Source organism: Halichoerus grypus, chromosome 9 (assembly GCF_964656455.1).
Source record: "Halichoerus grypus chromosome 9, mHalGry1.hap1.1, whole genome shotgun sequence".
In the NCBI taxonomy this organism is placed as follows: domain Eukaryota; kingdom Metazoa; phylum Chordata; class Mammalia; order Carnivora; family Phocidae; genus Halichoerus; species Halichoerus grypus.
Window position 1 is genome coordinate 138,730,051 of NC_135720.1, and position 15,165 is coordinate 138,745,215.

Below are 15,165 nucleotides of genomic sequence, written 5' to 3' on the forward strand. Positions count from 1 at the left end.
GTCAGGGTCAAGAAATCCATCAATCTTCTTCTTTTATAAACCCAGCAATATTTACATTTCAGCATATAAATATGGCTTATCAAGCTAAAGTAGAGTGTATTTTCTGATGACTGATATTTCATACCCTTACCAGCTTGGAGAAATCCCCCAAATAACGTTTATTTGTACAGGTTTTCAACCACACTAACAATCTTTCTTAACTGAATAAAATGTCAATTTATATTTGTAGAATAAAAGATTAACTCGGCGTGCTGCTCTTTCTAAAATGAAGCAATTTCATTTATTTTAGCAGGCATTTGAATTCTATGGTACCGTCTTTGCTTAGGTCAATGGACAATCATTTAAGTTCAAAGTTACAGAAATAAAATGCCATTGTAAAAACGCTTAATTAAGGCAAAATGTTAGCATAAGTTCATTAACATTTGTTAAGGACAGATGCCTAATTTGTGTGTTAAGCACAGCCTGTGTCCAGCCAGGTACCCAGTCAAATCGAATATTTATCGTTTGATTAATAATAAATTGATCACACTGAAATTGTTTGTGTGAATCTTATTTGTTTGGTAAGGTTGTTAAGAATTTTTCATTGCTATGACTTTCCTCCATTACCAGAGAGGTAAATATCAGGTGGGTCAGAAGCAAAAACAAGCCTATTTTAAGTGTCATTTGTGCTGCTTTAGCTACAGTCAAGCTTAATTTCCATAGTCAAGCCTAACTCTGATCATGTATGTCCATAGTATTAACTTCATCCACCACCATTGATCAAAAAGCTAAAGGAGCGATCACACTCAATCATTTCGTCAATCACTTCTTCACTAGGTAAGTATTTACTTTCTGCTCACATAGGAGGCTGGCTTCTCCACTTACAAGGTTCAGTGTGGACCAATGAGTTTCGGGGATGTTGGGTAAGAAGAAAAAGGAACATAGCAGTTGGTTGTTGTGGGGCACTAAATCCAGTTAGAACTTGGCCGAAACCATTTCCTTTACTGAGTTCTGACACCTAATGTTATGTAATCCTTATAACTTAGGGCAGCGCTGGTGATGACAGTACTGGGTGCTTGGAGATGATCAGTTCTCCTAACCTCATGAACAAGCTCCCTCTCTCCTGAACCGTCTGAACACTTTATAATATCAGACAGCTAACAGGAAGCCAGGATGTGTCTACTGTGAAATCACGAAAGCATAATGTAACCCAGAGATTTTCAACTTCGTTATTTAAACAGTAGTATGTCAAATTCCTTTAAGTACCCAAACTAAACATTACCTGGACCCACATGAGTCACTGTAAATGGTTTGGTTTGGTTTTCTCCCCCTTACTGTCTACCTTCTTCCACTCCTTGAAGTGTGACTAGGTTACCCCCATGTGTGGCCACCCCTGAGTTTCCCAAGTAAAGGCCTAAACAAACCATATTCATGTTTTTCACGATCACCACTGTAAAAAACCAAAGTTAGACTTGTCCAACTTCCTCAGGGTGACACCTTCCAGGCTTCCTTTTCCCCAAGTTCCTACTTTATTAGAGCAGTCATTACATGGTCCATTGTTTGTTTCTCCACGAGTCTCTAACCCGTTCTTCATCTACATGCCAGGTGCGTGGAAGTTGCTTCACAAATATTAGTTGATTAACAAATGAATAAATGAATGAATTAATGGGAATGCAGAAGACAAACTGTAGAGAATAATGAAGTCTTCTAGCTGCAGACTTCTCAGGGTAGGGCACAGCAAACCTCTTTATAAGGAGACAGACAGCCACTACTCAACTTAGCTGGGTAGAGGGAGAAAGCAGCCATAGACAGTATGTAACGGAATGCGTGTGGCATGTTTTTCAATAAAACTTTATTTATAAAAACAAGCCATGGGCCAGATCTGGTCTTTGGAGTATAGTTTGCTGAACCCTGGTGTAATTTTTACCTACGATATTTTGAGGATGTGATTACGTAGGACATGTACACTGAAGATCAAGATACCAAAGAATTCCAAACAATTCAAAAAAATTAAGACAAAGGGGCAAATAGTTTTTGAGATGAGAACTCACTGCTAGTCCACCAAATTTTATTCCCTTGGCGATACCACAAAACAGTTTATTTTAAAGATCAAAGATGAGAGCAAGGATTGTTGTTTTTTCTTAAAATATAATGCTATTATAATCCGATACCTAAGAAAGAAGAATGGAAGATTGTTACTTCCCCAAATTATCCTTCTTTTGCTTCTTACCCAGGGACAGGAGGAGGAGGCCCTACCTCTGTTTGTTCAAAGAGCTGCCCCAATAATCAAAAGGTGCAAAATGGTAAATCTGGAAGCATTGCCAATGCATCTTGTTATTGTTTACAGATTCTTTTGATCAATTTAAAGCTGCGTTATTTCAGTGACCTAAGTCAGGTCTTTGCTTTTTCCACCTCAGTCCCTTTTCCATTACATAGTATCTAACCTGCACTATTAGAAGTTCTGCCCTCTGCGTTTTCACCTTTTCTCTTGCTACATTGGAGTTTTCTCTCTTTCCTTCTCCGTTAGATGGCAGAATTCCTTGACCTTGATCTGTGGCATTATGGCCGTTAAGTGGGTGCGTGTATTGTCTAGGAGCTCAAGCCTGGGTGTTAGGCGTCTGCGTTGAAACCTCACTCAGGCCCCTGTACACAGGTGACCTGTGCATAACTTCCTTATGCTTGAAAACTTTGTCCGCTCTTAAAACAAGGAAATGAGAGTACCTACCGCACAGGAGTTCTGTGAGGGTGAAGTGAGATCAGGAACCCAAAACGCTCCTGGCACCGTGTGGATATTGAGTAAAATTAGAGTGGTGCTGTGGCTTCTGCTATGGCTTTGTTGTTGGGAGTCATTCTCCGGACAAAGAAGTGTGTGGCTCGCATGAGGCTTTGAGATCTTGGTGGCAAGGTTGCGGGTAACTCTCCTCAATGTGAGGAGTCACCTATTTCTTTCTTGTGGGGAGTCAGGCAGCAGAAGTCCTGAAGCCAAGAGCTGAGGAGACACAGAAGCTCAGAACGGTTCTGGAGGTATCCAAAAATCTGTCGAGGAATTGTGTGCTTGGCTGTGTCAGCCTCTTTTCTTCTTCTTCTTTTTAAATTGGTTGTGGGCATGTTTTAGCATATTTTCTCCTAGGAATGTCCTAGAGGTACAGTAGGGTTTTTTTTTTTTTTTTGTCTGTTTAGAGTTAGGCCAAAGACCTATGCAGTGCAAAACTGCTCTTCTACTCTAAAGCTGCAATTTTCTTTGTCGAAAATTATGCTCAAGGCTTATCTCCTCCACAAAATTTATCCTGATTAAACAGCTTAGAAGCAACCCATGTCCACAAAGGTTCCTCAGTCTTTAGCTGATTTTGTGTCAAACTGTTAAGAGCATTTGTTATTCATCATTGCCTGGCTAACTTTCCTGTCCCTTGCTGGCCTCCCTTAAGTAATTATGTTCCCCTGGACACTTTTTCTGGCCTTCACATGTGGCCTAGGTTATCCTCTTGGGTGAGCACCCCGAGGTCCCCAAGCAAACCACTTATTAAACCATTATTCCTGCTTTTCATCTCTCTGATCACCCCCATTAACTGTGAGAACCCCAAGGCAGGAGAACCGTGTGTGTCTTTAATATGATATTCCAGTCACCTCATGGTAGAGTGATGGGCACATGCTAAGTGCTCAGAAAATATTTGGGAAGCAAATGACTGTCAGAAGCTTTTCCATTCCATATATTATACTGATTCAGATTAAATGAGTCACTTGGAATTTTACCACAGTGATAGGAGTAAGTACATATTAATAGTGAAATACATGAGTTAATCTCTCTCATTGTCCTAGAACATCACCAAAAAATGAAGGGTCCTATCTGTACAGTTACGGAATTAGTAAATGAGAAAATGTAAACATTGTTGAAACTTCTGTGATCAGAAACAACTAACTATACATTTTTATTTAGACATAGTGGAGATGGGAAACCAATTTTTTATAGTAGCAAAAATAGCAATTGTTATAAGGCAAGCATTTTGTACAAAAGAATGATCATTCCTCTTTTGTGGCGATTTCATAAAACATGTATCTTATTCCAGGAGTGAGGCATGTTCTGAGTTCTAACAAACCATTGAGAAGCTTATTAAATGAAAAGTGTTCAGGAAACATCAATGGAATTTGATATTTTGACTTGTCTTTTTATTTTTCTTTAATAAAAAAAAATCCTTTAGTTCTCTATCTGCCCAGAAAAATGTTACTTTGATGCTTTTAAGGACCCTTTCCTAACCCACGGACTTAAAGTATATTAATAACAAGAGGTGTCGAACCAGGAGGTGTGGGGTGTAACTGAATATATCTCGTCTCCCTGAGGATTTCCCCTTGTTGCTGCTAGTGGCCACAAATGGCCATGTACCCCAGGAGAAGTGAATACAACAGCATGGAAGTGAGAGCCTTTTTGTGTTTCCTGCCAATTATTAGGTGTGATTGAATATTTTGAAAGAAGCCAGTACATAAGAATTGGCGTTTGGCTGGTTCCTTATAGAAGTGGTCTTTCCTCTCCTGTTTTCCTTTCAAATGCATTTGATATCTGACATTGGATTCTGCCTACCCCTCTTGTTATCAAAGGCAGACATCAACCTTACAAAGGATGCTCAGTAGATCTGGGGTAGATGACTTTGGGTTTACTATATATTTTTTCCTTCTCTACCCACTATGGGTTTATGTTTTTCCTTGTTCTGTTATAAGGACACCTTTACTTCATCTTTTTTCCAGGACCATAGGAATCAAAGTTCATACCACAAACCAACTTTGGCTTAGGTTTCTAGTTTTAAGAATGAGGGATGCCAGCCTTGTTTCCCAAGAATGACCACTGGCACATTTAATTAATGGTATTTTCAGAATGAAAGGCATAACAGAATTTGTCATTTTTCAATTTTAATAAGGAAATCTCTTTACATTTTTTTACTGGATAAATATAGAATTTTGCATTTCACGTTGTTTCAACAGAAAACACATCAGTAGCAGGAGTAATGTTTGGCAATCATTAATCTTTATAAAATCTGAGGACTCTTAATTAAGGCATTAAGGATGCTTGGTGCACTTGGGTGGCTCAGTCGGTTAAGCGGCCACCTTCAGCTCAGGTCATGATCCCAGGGTCCTGGGATTGAGCCCCGCATCGGGCTCCTTGCTCAGCGGGGAGCCTGCTTCTCCCTCTCCCTCTGCCTGCCATTCCCCCTGCTTGTGCTTGCTCTCCCCCCTCCCCCCATTGTGTCAAATAAATAAATAAAATCTTTTAAAAAAAAGCATTAAAGAAGCTCTAATTTTTTTTCTTTTTTAGGGAACACGTATACATATAGAAAGAGTCTTGCAGCAAAATATTAATAGCTTAGAGCCAATTCCGGTGAGGGCCAGCAAATGGAGTTCGAATATTTGTATCCCTCTTTCCACCAATTGTTTATATTCCTAATTGCTGGGAATCAGGAGTTGGGGGGTGGGGTTGGCTTCATTCCTGGGGAACATGGGAAGGATGGACAATGATGAATTCTTCGAGGAGAAAATCTGATGTGATGCTGTGCATTAGAAACACAATCTCAGAAGACTTTGGTGTTTTGAGGAACGCCTTTACCATACAGGACTATACTGTATTTCCAGGAGTCTGTATGTTCAGGACTCTGGTTAGAACCGACGTCCTCCCCTCTGCCATCTAAATCCCAAGTATGGGGAGAAAGGTAAACACGGATTAAGGTCTATGTTTTTAGAGAGCTGCTTTTTTTTTTTTTTTTTTAAGATTAATTTGGAATATAAAAGGTTGATGTGGGCTATAGTACAGACTCAATCCTGAAAGGAGGATTAAGTTAATTTCCTTCAGATTTATACACTGGACTATAATTCCACGGGAACAAGTCTTGTATCCATTTAGCTCACCATTGCCTGGCTTAGAGAAAGGCTATATATTCATCTATTGAATGAATTAAAAGCAGTGGAAGTGGTGTTAACTGAGTTTAAACCAAAATGCCCAATGTTAATGATTAGCTTCCAGTTAGAAATGTAAAAATAATGATAATAATTCCATGCAACATTGTTACAAGTCCTAATTTCCGACTTTTATTTAAGTACAATGAAATTTTCTGAAGAAAAGTGTAATTTTAGCCATGCTATTGCTTTGTATGATGCTTTCTAGTTATAGGAGGCTCTTTCTTAGAGAAACATTGTTATGGTCATGATACCTTGAGATTTAATTTCTTGATTAAATAGTCAGTATTATTTGACCAATCCTTAGAAATATCATCGAGAGAACAGGTAGCAGAATTCTTTTTTCTTCTAAGCAGAAGACTAACTTAGAAAGGTTATTATTATATAATCATTTGTCTAGCAGGAATTAGAGTAAGTATCTTAGAACTGGAAGAGACCTCAGAAATAATCTAATCCTCCCACTGCCAGTCATTTTGCAGATAAGGAGATTGGGTCATGGAGAGGTGAAGAGATTTGCTCAAGGTCACACAGCTGAATTTTTTCCAGAGCTCATTCCCCACCACACCCCCACCTTGATTCCAACATTGTATGTGATCCTGTAACCCTGCTCCACCTGAGGCCTCATTCTTCTGCCTTAGAAGTTAGAAGTAGTCTGCAGTGCTTACATTTTCAAAGTCATTTACGTTTGTTCATGCCTAAGATACGTATTACTAAGAGCTCATATAGAAAACTCTGGGGAATCCCGCTGTGATGGTGTGCAATAGAAATCCATATATAGCGAGTGTGTGGGCATTCAGCATACCGAAACAGAAGGTTCCAAAGTTAGCAACATGGATTTCCAGCCTGGATCTGCGGTCCGCCAGCTGTATGAGCTTAGGCAAATCATTCCTCTCTCGAGGGACAGGCTTTGCTCAGTGAGAAGACAACACTGTGATAACTGGTTCCCTCTAGTTCTGTCCCTTAATAGTCTATGATTAGAAAAACAAAGTTCACCTGAGTAAATCTGAAGATCTAATTGGCTTTATTCAATGATTCATGAATTGGGCAGCAACCATCTAGCAAGTAGAAAGGAACTCCAAGGAGTTGTACAAAACGGAAGACTTTCACAGGCAGAAAGGTCTGTTTCCGGCAAAGTCACCTTCTTTGGGGGAAGGGTGGGGGTCTCTCATGCAGATGACCTCATGACGATCAGGAAATTCCAGGTTCACTGGTTAAAGTTTACATTCCTGCAATTAAGTCTTGGTTTGCTGTTTTGGGGGGCAAGGTCCATTTTGGGTCTGTTCCCCCCCCTTTTTTTTTTGTTTTGAACACTATCAATGTTCAGAAAAAGCGATCTGTTTGTTTTTGAAGCTGTGACCAAAGTATCTCTTTCGTCAGTCATGGTCTGTGGACTCTGTCATGAATTAAAAGAAGTTGGCTCCCAAACAAAGACATGACACAGTTAAAGTTGTATCATAAGGAACTGTTGCCTGGTGGTATTCCCCCTATTAAAGTAAAAGTAGAGTCCTAGGTCTGAAATTCTATCAGATTTGTTCTCATTTTTAATCTCTGGAACATAATAGTATGGTTACCTTAAAAATATATAGCAAAAGTAGCAAATAAAGAGAGTATTTGTTGGGCAGTGTGTAATCCAATATGGTAGCCACTAGCCTCTTATATCTATTGAGTACTTGAAATGTGGCTAGTATGCATTGAGCTGTGCCATAAGGATAAAATACGTTTTTGACTTTTAAGAAGTTTTAGCACAGTAAGAGGAATGTAAAATGTACATTGAATTAATTTAAATATTGATTACATGTTAAATGACAGTTTGGATATATTAGATTAATATATGGTATCAACATTAAATTCCTCTTTTACTTTTTAATATGTGGATTTTAGAACACTTAAAATTTATATGTGGCTCACATTATATTTCTGTTAGGCAGCACTCATCTATTGCTGCAACTTGCCCACTTTTTATGTGGAGAATAATTCTTTAAGTCTCAGAAGCCTGTGACTACCAGAGTGGATGTGGAGCCTGAGAAGGCTGCATGCCTATGAAATCCTTGAGAGGAGTGAAGTTCCCACAGATGGGCTGGAAGTTTCATTCTGGGAGTCCTAGCTGTGCTCAGACATTCATGTGTTAAGGCCAGTGAGCTTACTTGGAATGTTCATAAGTGACCTAGCGGTGGGTGTGGTCAGTTACCAATTCACAATCAATCCACTGATTGAAATCAATTTCTAAGACCCCTCTAATCTCTGCAGTGCCAGATGTCTTGGCTTTTCAAGGATTTTTCCTTTCTAAATGCAGCTTGCTGGCTTCGAGTGGATTCAATCTGAGGGTCTTACAAAGCCAAAAGGTATAATTACCCATAGGACTCATGGTAATAGGGAAGTTATGGAATTTGGAATAGAATAGATGGAATGGATGCCCTAAAGGATCATAAAGGGGTTTTATAACTTCGTCTGTAATAACAAAACATTTGAGCAATAACAACTGTAAACTTGTGGGATAACCACCATCATTATGAACAAGCTGTGGGGCTCTTTGAAAATAGAATTGAATTTAAGTTTTGAGAGAGAATGAATAGAACACTGATTATGTTCGTGTTGTTTAGTGTATTTCAATACTGCTTTAAACTGAGGAAGCGTGACTGCTTACTTAACATTGTGAGACTTATATCTTCAGAGTCTTTTTCTATATGGCTGAAAGCTCACTGCAGCCTCTAGAGTTGAGATGGACTTTTTTTTTTTAGTGGTGAGGAAACAGAGGTACAGACATGGTAAGCAATTTGGTGGTGCTGGACTTGGGGCTCACATCTCTTGATTTAGAGTCAAGTAGTTGTTTCTGTATTACCTTGGGAATGTACAGCCTTAAAGCTACTGGTTTGTTGTAATCACATCACTAAAGCACAAGCTCTTTTAGCTCTCTACAGTTTCTTAAATCATAGAATATAAAATGTAGCAAGACTTATCAAAGACCCCCCACCCTCTAGGAAAGCTAATTATTGATACACAAGTATGGAAGTAACAGAACAGAACTGAATACACTTTGAAAACACTAAAGGGACATTTTGTTTGCTGACTGAAAGAAAGGAATACATTGATTAACCAGCTCACAGTAACTCTTGAGCTCAAGTCTCTTGAAACGGAAAATAGCCATCAAAGCAAAAGGAAAGGCATCCTTTGCTTTATAAAATAACTAAGTAGGGTCCAATGGATGGACACCTCTGCTGGAAAACAACTATAAATTCTGGTTATAACATAAAAAGCAGCCAGTTGAAGGCACTTAGAGAATAAACAAAAGTAGGCAGGCTATAACAGAGGAGTCTTCTTGAAGGAGGAGAATTGAATGGAGTTATTCCTGTTTTCATGACTTTAATCATTAGACATGGCACATAGGGGAGCAGGGTGCTGGTAAAGAAATCTGTAGTCTTTCTAAACAGGGAACCACAAAATGGAATCAGGAAATTTCAGCCAGTGGAGATAAGAGGAAATTCCAGAAAAGAAAGCTGTAAGCGAGATTCTCACATTTTATCTCTGTACATATCTGTCTTATCTGATTCACATATGTGCGACAGATTCAAAGCATTTCATTGAATGGTTAAATATCTTAATTTGGACCGAAACTATCATCCAAAAATCAAATTTAGCAGTTTTTAGTTGAACAAGATAATTGTGAGCTAAAACAAAAGGAATGACACTCATAGAAGAAAAATAACAGAATCCAGAGTCTCAATATCTTACTATTCATAATGTCTAAGGTGCAATCCACGATTGCATGACCTATAGATAATAAGGACAACGGAGTATGTCCTTATAAGAAAAGAAGAACATTAACTGATGGAAATAGGTTGACATCGGTATTGGAAGTAACAGACAATATTTAAAATCGTTATCATGACCATCAGCTATGAAGTAAATACAACATACTCAGTGAATGAAGAGATAGAAATCTCTGCACAAGAATAGAAAAGATACAGTAACAATAGAAATTCTAGAACTGAAAAGAAATCACTTGATGGACTAATAGCAAAGTAGAGTTGACAAAGGAAAAAATTCGCATTAAAATCTATTAATAGTAGTTATTCAATGTAAAGAACAGAGAGAACAGATTGAAATAAAAATGAAGAGTTTCAGAGACCTGTTAGATAATACTAGGTGGCTTAATTTACATGTACTTGGAGTTCCAGATATAGAGAAACAATGGAGCAGAAAGAAGTATTTGAAGAAATAATAGCCAACATTTCCCCAAATTTGATGGAAAACAGGATGCTACTACATACCAAGCAGAATAAACAGAAAGATGGCTAGTATAAAGAGAAGATCTGCAAAGCAGCAAGGTAAACATAGAAGAGAATAGTGATTTGATTAGCAGATGACTTTTCTTCAGAAACAGTGGAGGCAGAAGAATGTAGAACAGCATTTTTATAATGTAGAAATGATAATAAAAAACTTATAATTCTATATTCACCAACAATATCCTTTAAGAATTAGGACAAAATAAAAACATTTTTCAGATAGAGAAAGCTATCAGTATTTGTTATTAGCAGACTTACAATGCAAGAAATTTTTTTTTTTTAAGATTTTATTTATTTATTTGACAGAGAGAGACAGGGAGAGAGGGAACACAAGCAGGGGGAGTGGGAGAGGGAGAAGCAGGCTTCCGGCTGAGCAGAGAGCCCGATGCGGGGCTCGATCCTAGGACCCTGGGATCATGATCTGAGCTGAAGGCAGACGCTTAACTGACTGAGCCACCCAGGCACCCCACAATGCAAGAAATTTTAAAAGAAGTTCTTCAGTGAAGGGAAATGATACCAGATGGAAATTTTGATCTTCATAAAGGAATGAAGACTATCAGAAATGGGCAATATCTGGGGAAATAAACCTTTTTTCCTTTTAATTTCTTTATAATACATATGGTCATTTAAAGGATAAATTATAACATCATATTTATTGTATTCATAACCTGTATAGCTATAGTATATGTCATAGCAATAGAATAAATGAAAAGGACGGGTGATGATATGGCTCTATATAGTTGCAGAGTGTCTACTTTGTGAAATCGTGCAATACTAACTATAAGATGACTGTGGAAATTTAAGAATTTATGTTGTAATTTGCAGAGCAGGATTCATCAACTTCAATGTTGTTGATATTTTGGGCCAGATAATTCTGTGTTGTATGGAGCTGTCCCATATCTTTTAGGATATTTAGCAGCATCCTTGGTATCTCCCCACCAGTGGTATTTCCCACACCTTCCCCAGTTGTGATAACAAAAATGTCCTCACATAGCCCCTGGGGACCAAAATGGTGGTTGAAAACCATTGATATGTATAATACAATGATTTTAATGACAATGCCTATAAATTCTTTGGCTATTGAAAATCATTTAGTCATTGATGCTTCAGGTTGGTATATGTATGTGTATGTATGAAAAGTAAAGTGGAATCCTAAAAAATATTCAAATAAGCCAAAAAAGGCAATGAAGATGAGATAAAAAATAGAATTGACAAATAAGAAACAAACACAAACCGAAGCATATAAATACATAAACTAAAGAGTACTGGGATAAATATTCGAAGTAAAATGAGGGGATTGTCAAAAGGATTAAGAAAGGCAAAACGTAATTATGTGCTGTTTACATAGTCCTATATTAAATATGAGATGTCTACAAAAGATGCACTTATTTCAAATATAAAAACATAGGTTGAAAGTACATAGATGGTAAATGTTTATAGGATTATAAACAGGAAAGAGAAAAAGGCCAATGAGGCAGAGAGGGCATGGGGACTTGGTGCACTCCTCTTCCCACCACAAATCCCCATCCCTGCCCTATGTATGTCTTCTCTTTGGCTGTTTCTGAGCTATAGCCTTTATAATAAACTGGCAACAGGGAATAGAGTGCTTTCCTGAGTTCAGTGAGCCTGTCCAGCAAATTACTGAACCTGAGAAGATGATCATGGGAACCCCTGATTTATAGCCATTTGGTCTGGAGAACAGTCACAACCTGGGGCTTGTGGTTGGTGTCTAAATTGGGGAAGGTGGAAGGCTTGTGGGCCTGAGACCTTAACCTGTGGGGACTGTGCTAACTCCAGCTAGTGAGTGTCATAACTGTATTTTAGGATACCCAGTTGGTATCTGGTAAATTGCACAATTGCATAATGTAAGGGAAAAACCCATAGACTAGCTGTCAGAAGTATATGAATAAGAGGAGAAAGTTTTCTTTTCAACTGGAAAAGAAGTTCTAAAAATCCATGATTTAAGTTCCCACTGTAAGACGTTAGACAATGAAAAAAAAGTTAAACCTCTAGTAAGAAGAAAAAAAAAGAAGGAAACTATAAAGAAAAAATTTGGAATCACTGAAAAAAAGAGTGGGAAAATGGTAAAGAAAATATGGTAAACCCAAAGCTCATTCTTTGTGAAGAAAAATGAAATTGATACCTATCTCATGATCGATCAAAAAAATATGAGAAAAGAAACAAATTGGCAATATCAGGAATGGAAGAGGAGCATCATTACAGGTCCTACAGATATAAAAGAATCAATAAATTTGACCAGTAGGTTGAAATGGGAAGATTAATTGAAAGACAAAATTGAAGAGAGTTGACCTAAAAAAAAATAGGAAACTTGAGTAGATTGATGTTGAATATCAATAAAAGAAATTTAACTCATAATTAAGAAGTTCTCAACAAAGAAAACTAGAAGATTCAATGGCTTTACTGATAAATTCTGTTCAAGATAGAAGAAATAAAGAATACTAATCTTACACAAACTCTTTCAGGAAACAGGTCGTGAATTCCTCTTCCAGTGAAAATGGAGTAAGAGTTTGATATAAATACTAAAATGTAGTTGATGTTTTTAAAGGGAGGTCTATTAAGTATTGATTACAGCCCAAAACAGTTTTCTTCAATGATGGAATTCTGCCTGCACTGTTTAGTACAGTAGTCACCTCCGACATATGGCTATTGAACTCTTGAAATGTGACTAGTTGGATCTATGGAACTGACTTTTTTTTTTTTTAAGGGAGGGGAGGGACAGAGGGAGGGGAGGGACAGAGGGAGAGGGAGAGGAGACAATCTTAAGCAGACTCTATGCTCAGCACAAAGCTCAACGTGGGGCTTGATCTCATGACCCTGAGATCATGATCTGAGCTGAAATCAAGAGTTAGATGCTTAACCGACTGAGCCACAGAACTGACTTTTAATATAACTTAATTTTAATTAATTTAAAGTTAATAGCCACATGTGGCTAGTGGCTACCATATTAGAACACCTTTCAAATACATAAACTTGAAGCATCAAGGGAAGGATTCAGTGATTTTAATTATCCAGAGTGTGTATAGATATTTTCATTGAAATTGTTAAAAACAAATACTTAGCGTCCTAAATCTCATATGAGTGAATGATTTGTCCATATTCCCCTGCTTCCCAGTTATTCTTATGACTGGGATGGTACTAGGCAAATTAGTGTTGACTACATTCAATGTTAAAAAATTAAAATAGTTTTTTTAAAGATTTTTATTTATTTGAGAGAGGGAGAGCGAGAAAGAGAGAGAGAGTGAGACCACCAGTGGGGGCAGAGGCAGAAGGAGAAGCAGACCCCCCTGCTGAGCAGGGAGCCCATTGTGGGGCTCCAGGATCATGACCTGAGCGGAAGGCAGATGCTTAACTGACTGAGCCACCCAGGCGCCCCAAATAGTTTTTGGATGAGAATATGTTAAAAATACTTTTCATTGAACAGTTAATAGAAATAGTCCAGAAAGAATATTTCACATTAAATCTTGAAAAGTGTGAGGAACATTATCTTTTTTTTTTTTTAAAGATTTTATTTATTTGACAGAGAGAGACACAGCGAGAGAGGGAACAAGCAGGGGGACTGGGAGAGGGAGAAGCAGGCTTCCCGCGGAGCAGGGAGCCCGATGTGGGGATCATGACCTGAGCTGAAGGCAGACGCTTAATGACTGAGCCACCCAGGCGCCCCAAGGAACATTATCTTTTAATTACCTAAAGCCAGACACAAACTCCTTGCCCTTTTGGTCCTTATCTTAGACTTGATTATAAGTGATTTTATTCTTCTAATATTTCTCACTGTATAGCACTCATTAAAACCCCTTGGAAAACAAAAGCAGGTTAGGGATAGGAAGACCAAAGTAAGGCTGAAACTTGGAGAGAAAAATAAAACATCACTGTCCTTGGCATTCTTCTTTCGTCTCTTCTGAGGGACATGGCCTGTTGTTACAGTGAAATATGTGACCCTGAGTCAGTTATTTAATATGTGTGGATACTCAGTTTCTTTACCGATAGAGTAACGTTTATGCCATCTTCATCTTAGAAACTATTGCGAATATTAGACCAGAGATATATTTGTAAAATCTCATGCAACACTCATCACACAGTCAGGTCGTGTAGAGTATTCTCTCTTCTGAGCCGATAGAAGACTGTGTTAGGAAAGATCAAGAAAAGAAAACCAGGAGCACCTAATCACAGAAAAGTTTATTTAAATTCGAGTGATTTTGCAAAGAAGTTACAAACAAAAACTATTTACTGCCTAATTTTTGCATGACTCCATGATGATAATAAAAACAGTAATCGTGATAATCACAAGTAAAAGGTATTGGTTAGGTTTGCTTGTCATTGTTTGAAGCACATTATATGCATTATGTCTCTCGTTTTCACTAGAACCTAATGTAGGATTTAGTAGTATTACCCCATTTTACAGAGAAGGACATATGAAGCTTTAAGTATTTAAGTAACTTGCCCATGATATCCCACTTTGTTATTTGTGGTGGAAGAGTGATTTGAATTCGGTACGTTAGCCCAATTTCTCAACCATTCTACTTGATTAGAAGATAAATATCATCCATCAAAAGTCTCCTCCATTCATTCCACTCATCCAGGAGGAAAGTTTACACGTTGAAATAATTAGTTCCAGGAGATTTCTAAGTAGTGAAAGACCACTGTGACCTTGGGTCATCTGAGAAGGTTTTATGTTTTAAATAAATAACAGATAGCTCTTGAGTTGCCTTTTTATAGTATTGGCCTGGTTTCAACAAAAGACTGCAAGTTGGGAGCACTTTCATGATAGGAGTGTGAACAAAGTTCAGTTGCCTCCCCCCAGTTTAAATAAGCATGTTAGGATAGAGCAGTAGAAATATATCAATATATCAGAGAGAGAATGAAGTAGGATCATGATGGGCCTTAAGAACCAATTGTGATTGTTTTGTCTTCTACTGCTAGGTCCTAGATCAGTGACCTTTAAACTTGG

At 37.9% G+C, this 15,165-nt stretch overlaps 1 long non-coding RNA gene across 10 annotated transcripts in view; it reads left to right on the forward strand.

The window, feature by feature from the left end:
• Positions 1-15,165, forward strand: part of LOC118531880 (uncharacterized) — a 431,257-nt gene that overhangs the window by 250,219 nt on the left and 165,873 nt on the right. The gene's annotated exons all lie outside the window — the stretch shown is intronic.